The following is a 9,519-nucleotide window of genomic DNA, read 5'->3' on the forward strand; positions in this document are numbered from 1 at the left end:
TGGGAAACCCAAACCTTCAGGAATCCTCCAAATGAATTCAATATTATGTCATGATTTAGCACTTTCAGCAAAGCTGAAGGAAACTAGAACAGCTTATTTTTATTTAAAAGAGGAATAAATAGACTCTGCAGCTCCTTGGATCCTGGAGATACTGTACAATTCCTTCCTGACTTTTACATAAATTATACATTCTTCAATGGTCATGCTCAATCACTTGAAAAAACCTACAAGTCCAGCAAAAAACAGCAGATGGAAAATAGCTATCAAACATGGCAAGAATGTACCTTAATTTGGGGCAGAATATTAAAGAAGATTCGCTTTTCCAGTTTAAGTTACAAGGGAATTTCCTTCATGGTGAAATTTTAGCTAGTATACTTTCAGGTAAAGGCTGCTTGGCAGATTAATATGAGTTCACAATGCCAAAGTCCGAACAAAATGTACTTGAATTTTTTAGTTCAGTTCAACAAAACATTAGCTAAGCACTTAGTTTATGCAAGGGACTATGCTCAACAGTGGGGATGCAAAATGAAAAATTAGATCATGCCTGTCCTCAAGGAGTTTACAGTTTAATACTTTCATCCTTTCTCATTATGTACAAAATCTTTTCAGGACAAAGATGACTTCCACCGGGCAGATCCATGCCTTCTGATAGAAGACACCCAACACAACGAATCCATGCCTTCTTACCATGTAATTCTTTTCTGGGTTACGTCCACAAATCTTCCACAGATTCCACAGTACTTATGCATGATATTCCATCAGGACTTCCATCTGCTAGACCCTGATCTCTCCAAATGACTAGTCAACCCCATTTTTAAGTCATGTGCAGAATCCTGGACTTTAGAACTCTTATGGACCTTCATGGCTATTGAGTCCAAGTCCCTCATACATCCTTAATGATGCCCCCTTTTGTGCACAGGCTACACAGGGTAATGATCTGCAGTTTCCATATTTCTAGCATGTCTTTTTCCTTTACCATTTGAGTTTTTTGAAGTATTAATTCTTTTGATATTTGTTAGGGGTAAAAATTGGGGTTGTTGACTGAATATATTATTTTAGTGGTCACTGGGGATTTAAATTCAATACCAATAAAATACTCAAATCAGTTTGGGATTTTTATGGTGGTTTAATTACAATAGTAGGAAGAAATTAAGAAGACAAGAGAGAGGAAAGGGTATAAGATTTCTCTGGCCTAGCCTAAGCCAAGAGAAGTTCAGAGGCCTCAGCCAGGAGGCCTTCTCAGAAGATTAAATCTAGCGCGGCTTTCAGCCACAAGGCCTCCAAGATGAGGGGCCTCCTAGGAGGATAGTGCTTTAGGAGGTAAAGGAAAGGAGGAATCAGCCTAACCACTCACTAGACTTGCTCAGGGAAGATGCCTCACCCAAACCATGCTTCAGAGCAAAAACCCACAAGCATGCCAAGAACACCTCCACGAGCTCCCAACACCGAACTGTGAGAGCCCAACAAGAGAGGAAGTGATGCGAAATATATAGGCAGTTCTTAACATCATTTCCTGTATCTCACATGTACCAATGGTAGCTTAAGCTTGGCTTAGGACAGCCCAGGGGGTCAGTCAGTTGTTTCTCATTTGTCACTTGCTAGCACATGTCAGTCATAGGCCATCCTCCTCAACACTTAATTCTTAAGTAGGGGTGTATACATTCCAGGTTACTAGAATTCTAAAGACTAAGCAGGGTGGAGTAAATCTAAAATTCACAGATTGCAATGTTCTATGATTTACAGCATACATCTAGGACAGGCACTGCAGCTGGATAAAAAGTAATGTGGGTTAAAAATTAAATAGGTGAAGGACAGCAGATGAAATTCCTTTTAGGAAATGACAAAATATTTTCAGCGATCCCATCCAATTCTCTGCTGCAAAAATCTATGTTTTATTGTTATTATTCTATAACCTAGTAGATTATTTATTAAATTGGATCATAGACTTAGAGAGGCAAGAGAACTTAGGGGTCCTCTAGGATAACCCCCTTATTTTATAGATGAGGAAACTATGGACTAGAGTAGGAAAATGACTTTTTAAAAGTTATATGGGAAATGGAGGGGAGCAGCAAGGTGGCTCAGTGGATTGAGAGCCAGGCCTAGAGATGGGAGGTCCTGGGTTCAAATCTGACCTTAGATACTTCCTAGCTGAATGACCCTGGGCAAGTCACTTAACCCCCATTTCCTAGCTCTTACTGCTCTTCTACCTTAGAACCAATACATAGTATTGACTCTAACGTGAAAGGTAAAGGTTTTTAAGGAAAAGTTTTACAAGTAGTATAACAGCTGCAATTAACAAGTAAGTTTGTTGGCTCCAAGTCCATTCTCTTTCCATTATAACAGGTCTTGGGCAACTGAAAATATGAACAAAAACTTAAACTGAAAACTATGCAGAGAAGTCCTCCAGGCTAGGTTGCCTGGACTGGGTATAATATGTGAGTGTGACATATTCTGTGACATATGAGTGGGGTTACAAGCACCATCTTTAAAAAGCTTATGCCAAAACTATGCCCAAAGGGCTATAAAACTATGGATCCCATTTTGATTTATGATCATATATTGACCCAGCAAAGATCTATATCTCAGAGAGGTCAGAAAAAAGCAAAAAGGACCTATTTGTCTGAAAATATTTATAGCAGCTCTTTTTGTGTTTTGCAAAGAATTAAGAGGATGGCCATCAATTGAGGAACGACTGAACATGTTGTAGTATAAAATTGTAATGGAATACTATTGTGCCGTAAGAAATGATAAATAGGATTATTTCAGAATAAGCTGGATTTATATGAACTGATGCAAAGTGAAATGAGCAGAACCAGGAGAATATTGTGCATAGTAAGATTGATATCATACTATGATCAATGTGAATGACTTAACTATTACCACCAATGCAAGGATCCAAGACAATCCCAAAGAGTCTCATGATGAAAACTGCTATCTATCACCATGGAAGGAACTGGTAGAGTCTAAATGCAGATCAACACATGCCATTTTAAACTTTATTTTCTTCATGAGTTTTTTCTTGTACACATGATGCATCTTCTTTCATAACATGAAGAAAATGGAAATGTGCATTGCATGATAGTACATGTATAACCTATATCAAATTAATCACCATCTTGGGGAAAGGAGAGTAGAGGAAGGGAAGGAGAAAATGTGTATCTCCGATTTTGATAAAAAGAGTAAAGAAAAGAAAAGAAAAAAAGGAAAAGGAAGGAAGGAAAGGAAAGGAAAGGAAAGGAAAGGAAAGGAAAGGAAAGGAAAGGAAAGGAAAGGAAAGGAAAGGAAAGGAAAGGAAAGGAAAGGAAAGGAAAGGAAAGGAAAGGAAAGGAAAGGAAAGGAAAGGAAAGGAAAGGCGAGGAGAGGAAAGGCGAGGAGAGGAAAGGAGAGGAGAGGAAAGGAGAGGAGAGGAGAGGAAAAGGAAAGGAAAGGAGAGGAAAAGGAAAGGAAAGGAGAGGAAAGGAAAGGAGAGGAAAGAAGAAAGGAGGAGAGGAGAGGAGAGGAGAGGAGAGGAAAGAAGAAAGGAGGAGAGGAGAGGAGAGGAGAGGAGAGGAGAGGAGAGGAGAGGAGAGGAAAGGAAAACAAGAAAAGAAAAGAAGAAAGTCAAATTTTTTAAAGAAAAGAAGTTTACACCAAGGGTGATGGAATTCCATTGAAAAAGGAAATTCCTCTACAACTTTTAGTGCCTAGGACTTCTCCGTTCCTTGGTAACCTCTGCCAGCTGTAAAGTATTGGTTGCTAAGTGACTGTTTCACCAATGGGAAGATGAATTATTAAGCAGCTGTGGTTGCCATCCCAACCAAGCAACTGAACTCACCTTTACAGAGCCACATAAGAGTCGGGAAAATATTATGACAACTATTTGAACCCAAAGGGCTGGAATTGAATAGATAAATTCTAAATCAAAATGACTGTAATTTCTGTTAACTTTATTCATATCAAGTACCAAATCTTAATGAGGGAAAATACATTTCAGGTTAGGTGTTTAAAGTGATTTTTAAAAAATGCATTGAATATATTTGTTTGCTTTTCTAAACCCTTACCTTGTGTTGTAGAATCCTATCAGTCCTAAAGAAGAAGAATGGTAAGGGCTAGTCAATTGGAATTAAGTGACTTACACAGGGTCACACAGCCAAGAATCATGTGAACCCAAGACCTTCTAACTCCAGACCTGGTTATCTATCTATCCACTAAGCTGCCTCACTGCCCCGAGTGAACACATTTGTTATAAGGGTCATGTTTTCCAGCCTTTTTTCAAAGAGGATAAGGAAAAGGAAGAGAAAATAGATTTTGGTTCAATAAAAAATTGCTCTAACAAAAAATTGATGCAAATGTACTAAATATAATTTTTAATAGTTGTGGCATAAGCCACAAAGTGTCTACATGCCTCCAGTGCTTATCTGCAGTGTCATGGAAAACACTATGGCTTGGGTTCTAGGCATGGAGCTGCGACCAATAAAAACACTGATATTAATGTAACACTGTAAAGTTTGTAAAATACTTTATATACATAGTCTCATCTGGGGCTCCTCCAGAACTCCATGAGGTAGATATTGTAGCTATATCTCCATTTTATAGATAAGGAAAATAAGGCTCAGAAAAGCCGAATTTCTCCATGATCACATGGTCTCAGAGGTAGGATTTGAGCTCCAGGCATCCTAGCTCCCAGTCCAGCATAAGACTTGCTGTGTGCCTGGCTCTGTAGTCCCATCTCTGAGCCTCAGATATCTCCTGTAAAACAAAGTGGTGGTAAGAGATGATCTCTAAGGCCCTTTTCACCCTGACATTTAGGATTCTAAGGAGGCTGGTTTCCCATGATGCATTGATATATGCCATAATAATATCTAGCATTTTAAGCTTTAATGATTTGAGAAATATAAATGCTACAAACTTATAAAAATATCATTTGAAAGTTTAATTATTTAAATTTCTTTTACACTTATTTAGTTTTGTGAATTCTGAGTGATAAATTTTTAATTTTAATTTTAACAAGACAGAGCACCTTGTCATTATGCAATGTATTGCAGCAGTTGATGGATGACACTTTGTCACACTGGGTGGATGGGTCAAAGAGGTCTTCTTGCTTGGCCACCTCACTCACCTGACTTGCCTCCATTTAATTCTCTTTTTTGTGGGGTCACATCAAAACTGTGATGGATGTATCCGGACTTCATTCTCTGCTTGATCTGAAGGCTGAGATTACAAATGCTGTCCTTTCAATCACTGAGCAGCAGCAGCAGCTGATGGAAATTCGTGCATTTGAAATTTGACTAGAGTGATGAAGTAGCCCTCAATGGTGCATATTTTGGTTTTTAATAAGAAATATTAATATTTAAAAATTTTAAATAATTAACCTCTCAATTTTTTTTTGCATTTGTAGCATTTATACCTCTGAAGTTAGTAAAACTTCAAACTATGCTTAGACTTTTAGGAACAATTAACAATTTTGTTTTGTTTTTAAAAACCTTTACCTTCCATCTTAGAATCAATACTATGTATTAGTTCTAAGGCAGAAGAATGATAAGGGCTAGGCAATAAGGGTTAAGTTACTTGCCCAGGGTCACACAACTAGTGTTTGAGGTCAGATTTGAACCTAGGACCTCCTGTCTCTAGGCTTGACTCTCTATCCACTGAACCACCCAACTGCCCCCATTTGAAGTACTGGTTCCAAGGCAGGAGTGGAAAGGACGAGGCTATTGGAGTTAAGTAACAGCTAGGAAGTGTCTGAGAGCAGATTAGAACCCAGAACTTCCCATCTCTGGACTTAGCTCTCAATCCACTGAGCCACCTACCTGCCTCACTTAGCAATATTTTTAAGATTTGCAAAGCATAAATACAATCTCATTTGATCCTCACAACCTCCCTGAGAAATATTATCTCCATTTTAAATTTAAAAAATGAGGCTAATATACTCTAAGTAACTTGCTCAGGGTCCTACAGTTTGTAAGTGTTGAGGGAGGATTTTTAAACTCTTTCTGGTTGTAGATTCAGTGTTCTAACTAACTGCCCCAATGATTTAAAAAATGGTTTATTGGTTCATGAGGCATGGGACCTTTGGACCACACTGCTCATTATGCTTCCAGTTTTTGTTTATTTTATAATAAAATTATTATTATAATATTTAATATTGGTACATTATATTATTTATTTAATATTTTATTGTTTGATGCTTATTAATATATTATTATATTGTGTGTATTATGTTATATATAATAAATAAAATAATAAATATACTATATAATAAAATATTTTATTATTTTATTTATTATATCTACTAAAAAATAAATAACACTTAAGTGGATCATCATTACCTTCAAGATAAAGTAGACATTTCTTTCTCTGGCATTCACCCTCTCCAGAGTCTGGCTTCAATCAACCTTTCCAGATTTACTGCCTCCTGCTCCCCTTTAGGCTGTCCATGTTCAATCAAGCTGCTTGATCTTAATCTACCTTCCATCACTTCTCCATATTCAGGCAGGCCATCTCCATCTCTGGACCATACTTCTTCCAATTCTCTGCTTGTTAAAACCCTTCAAGACCCAGCCCCTTCTTTCAGAAAATAGCTACTAATAACTCACAATTAGGTAGCACCTACTATATACTGGGCGTTGTGCATTTTACAGTCTATCTCATTTATGCCCACAACAACACTACAGGATAAGTGCCATTATTATGCCCATTTTACAACTGAGGAATGGAGGCAAACAACAATGAAATGACTTGCCCAAGATCACACAGCTAGTAAGTGTCAGAAACTGGATTTCTTTTCCAGTCTTCCTGATTCTAGGCCACTGTATCATTTTGCTGCCATAAGGCCTTTCCTAATTGTTCCCCATTTAGCCTTCTAGATCCCTGCTTTCCCAGTTGCTCACACCTCTCCTAAATGCCTTTTTTTTTTCATTCTCATTTATATTGTGTTCATTTGTGGTTTGCCACTGGACATTGGTGACTCTGGAAAAGAGTTAGGCTGATGACTTTGTGCCGCCCTGATTTACTTAAATCCAATTCACACAAAAGTCAAGACATCACCCCAAGAGGTTCTCTTCAAAATGAAGGATGGGGGAGCTAGGTGATACAGTGGAGGAAGCCAGGCCTGGAGTCAGAAGGACCTGGGTTCTAAATCTGGTCTTTGCTACTTCCTACCTGTGTGACCCTGGGCAAGTCACTTAAGCTTATTTGCCTAGCCTTTGCCCTTCTATCTTAGAGTTGTAACTAAGACAAAAAGTAAGATTTTTTTAAAAAGGAACAACAATATTTGTTTATGTGAATGTCTCATTCCCCTGCTAAAGTGTAGACACCTTAAGAACAAGGATTGCTCTCCTTTTTATATTAGTATCCCCAGCACTTGGCCCAATGCTTTATATTTAGGAGGACTTTATTAAATGGCAGATCAACAAATGAATGAAATAAAATAAGTTGATATAAACAGATGACAAAGAAACAGATCTACAAGAAGTATGCAGTTCTAGAACTCTCTCTTGCTTTGTACCACAGATGTGTTCCTGAAAAAAAAAATAAATCGAAATTTTGCAAATATTCCCAACACATCAATTGGTAGTGAACACCATTTATTAAGCTCCTACTGTGTGCTAGGCACGGTGCTAGAAACTGCAGATGTAAAAATGAGGCAAAAGACCATTTTTGCTCTTCAGGAGTTCACAATCTAATGGGAGAGAAAATAGGCAAACAAATATACATAAAATGAGCTATATATAGGATAAATAGGAAATAATCAGCAGAGAGACGGCACTAGAATTACTAGGGATTAGGGAAAGTCTCCTGTAGAGGATAGGATTTTAACCAGGATTTAAAGGAAGCCAGGGAAGCCAAGAAGCAAAGAAGAGGATGGAGAGCATTCCAGCCATTGAGTAAAGCCTGAGAAAATGTCTGGACCCAAGAGATGGAGTGTTTTGTTTGTGGAATGGCAGAAATAGAAAACTATGTGATGGGGAGTAAGGCCTGAGGAGACTGTGAAGACAGGACGAGATTAGGTTATAAAGGGCTTTGGATGCCAAACAGGATTTTGTATTTGATCCTGGGGCAACAGGGAGCCACTGAAGTTCATTAAATGGAGGGGTGACATAGGTGGGCCTGTATTTTAGGAAAATCACTTTGGTTTCTGAATAGAGGCTATATTGGTGCAGGGAGAAAATTGAAGCAAGTAGATCCATCAGAAGGCTATTGTAATAGTCCAAGGTTTAGAGTAGCAGCAGTGTCAGAGAAGAGAAGGGAATGTATTCAAGAGATGGGGCAAAGGGGAAATTGGCAGGCCTTGGCAATAGATTGGATATGGTGGGGTGAGAGATAGCAAGGAATCCAAGAATCCAGGATGGCTCCTAGATTGTGAGCCTGAAGAAGAGAGAGTATGGTGTTGCCCTCAAGAGTAATAAGAAAGCTATAAGAGAGTGGAGGGTTTAGGGGGAAGGATGAGTTCGGTTTTAGATATGTAGAGTTTAAGACGTCTACTGAACATCTAGTTTGAGAGGTTTGCAAGATAATTGGAGAGGCCAGTTGAGGGTGACTCATTATTAAAAGGAATTGTGTAATGAATTCTGTATCTCAACGAATGTTTCTGTAAAACAAACTTTAACCTCCTAATCTATCTTTCTCTGAAAACTCAAATTTCCTAGAACTAGACATTTTTAAAAGCGAGGTACACTTATTATGTAAAGAAACTACTAATGTTTTTGGTGAAAGCCTTTAAGACATCATTTGCCAAATTCTCCTTGTATACAATTATGGAATCTCAGATTGAAAGAGATCTGAGAAGTAATTGAGCCCAACCAACTGCAAGATGCATGAATCCCTTCTGTCTCTAACAAGTGATTGTCCAACTTCTGATAGAAACCCTCCAGATTTGGAAAGCTCACTACATCATGGAGCAGCCCATTTGATTTTCAGATAGTCATAATTATAATAAAATCTCTCTTATATTATCTCATATCTGCCACTCTATGAGGACCATCCATTCTAACAACTTACATTATATGGATTACTTTGCTTTCATTGAGCCTCAAAATTGTAACTTGGGAACTGACTGCAATGGTTTTTGCAAAGGGCTCAGAGCATTTCAGAAAAAAGAATGTCATCTCATTCCAAACAATGAGCCCCTCGAGAAGTGAGTTGATGTTTACTAGAAGCATCCTGGCAGAGTGGAGAGAGTATTAGAATGGGATTCAGGAAGACTGAGGTTGAAATCCTGTCTCTGATACTAACTTTGTGACTTTGGACAAATCTCTTAACCTCTCTCTATGCCTTAGTTTTCTGTCAAATGAAAGAATTTGATTAAATGGCCTCTGAGATCCCTTCAAATTCTAATGCTATGTTCCCACTCTGTGGAAGAGATCTTAAAAAAGAATCCAGTCTACCCACCTTCCTTTACAGATAAGGAAATTATACTCATGAGATAAAGACCCTGGGAGTCACTATCTAACCCCATTTTACATGTGATGAAGGTGCCAGGAATCAAAGTAATTTGCCCAAGGTCTAACTGAAAGTCAGTGCCAAAACTAAGACTTGGAA

Source organism: Monodelphis domestica, chromosome 2, assembly GCF_027887165.1.
Source record: "Monodelphis domestica isolate mMonDom1 chromosome 2, mMonDom1.pri, whole genome shotgun sequence".
In the NCBI taxonomy this organism is placed as follows: domain Eukaryota; kingdom Metazoa; phylum Chordata; class Mammalia; order Didelphimorphia; family Didelphidae; genus Monodelphis; species Monodelphis domestica.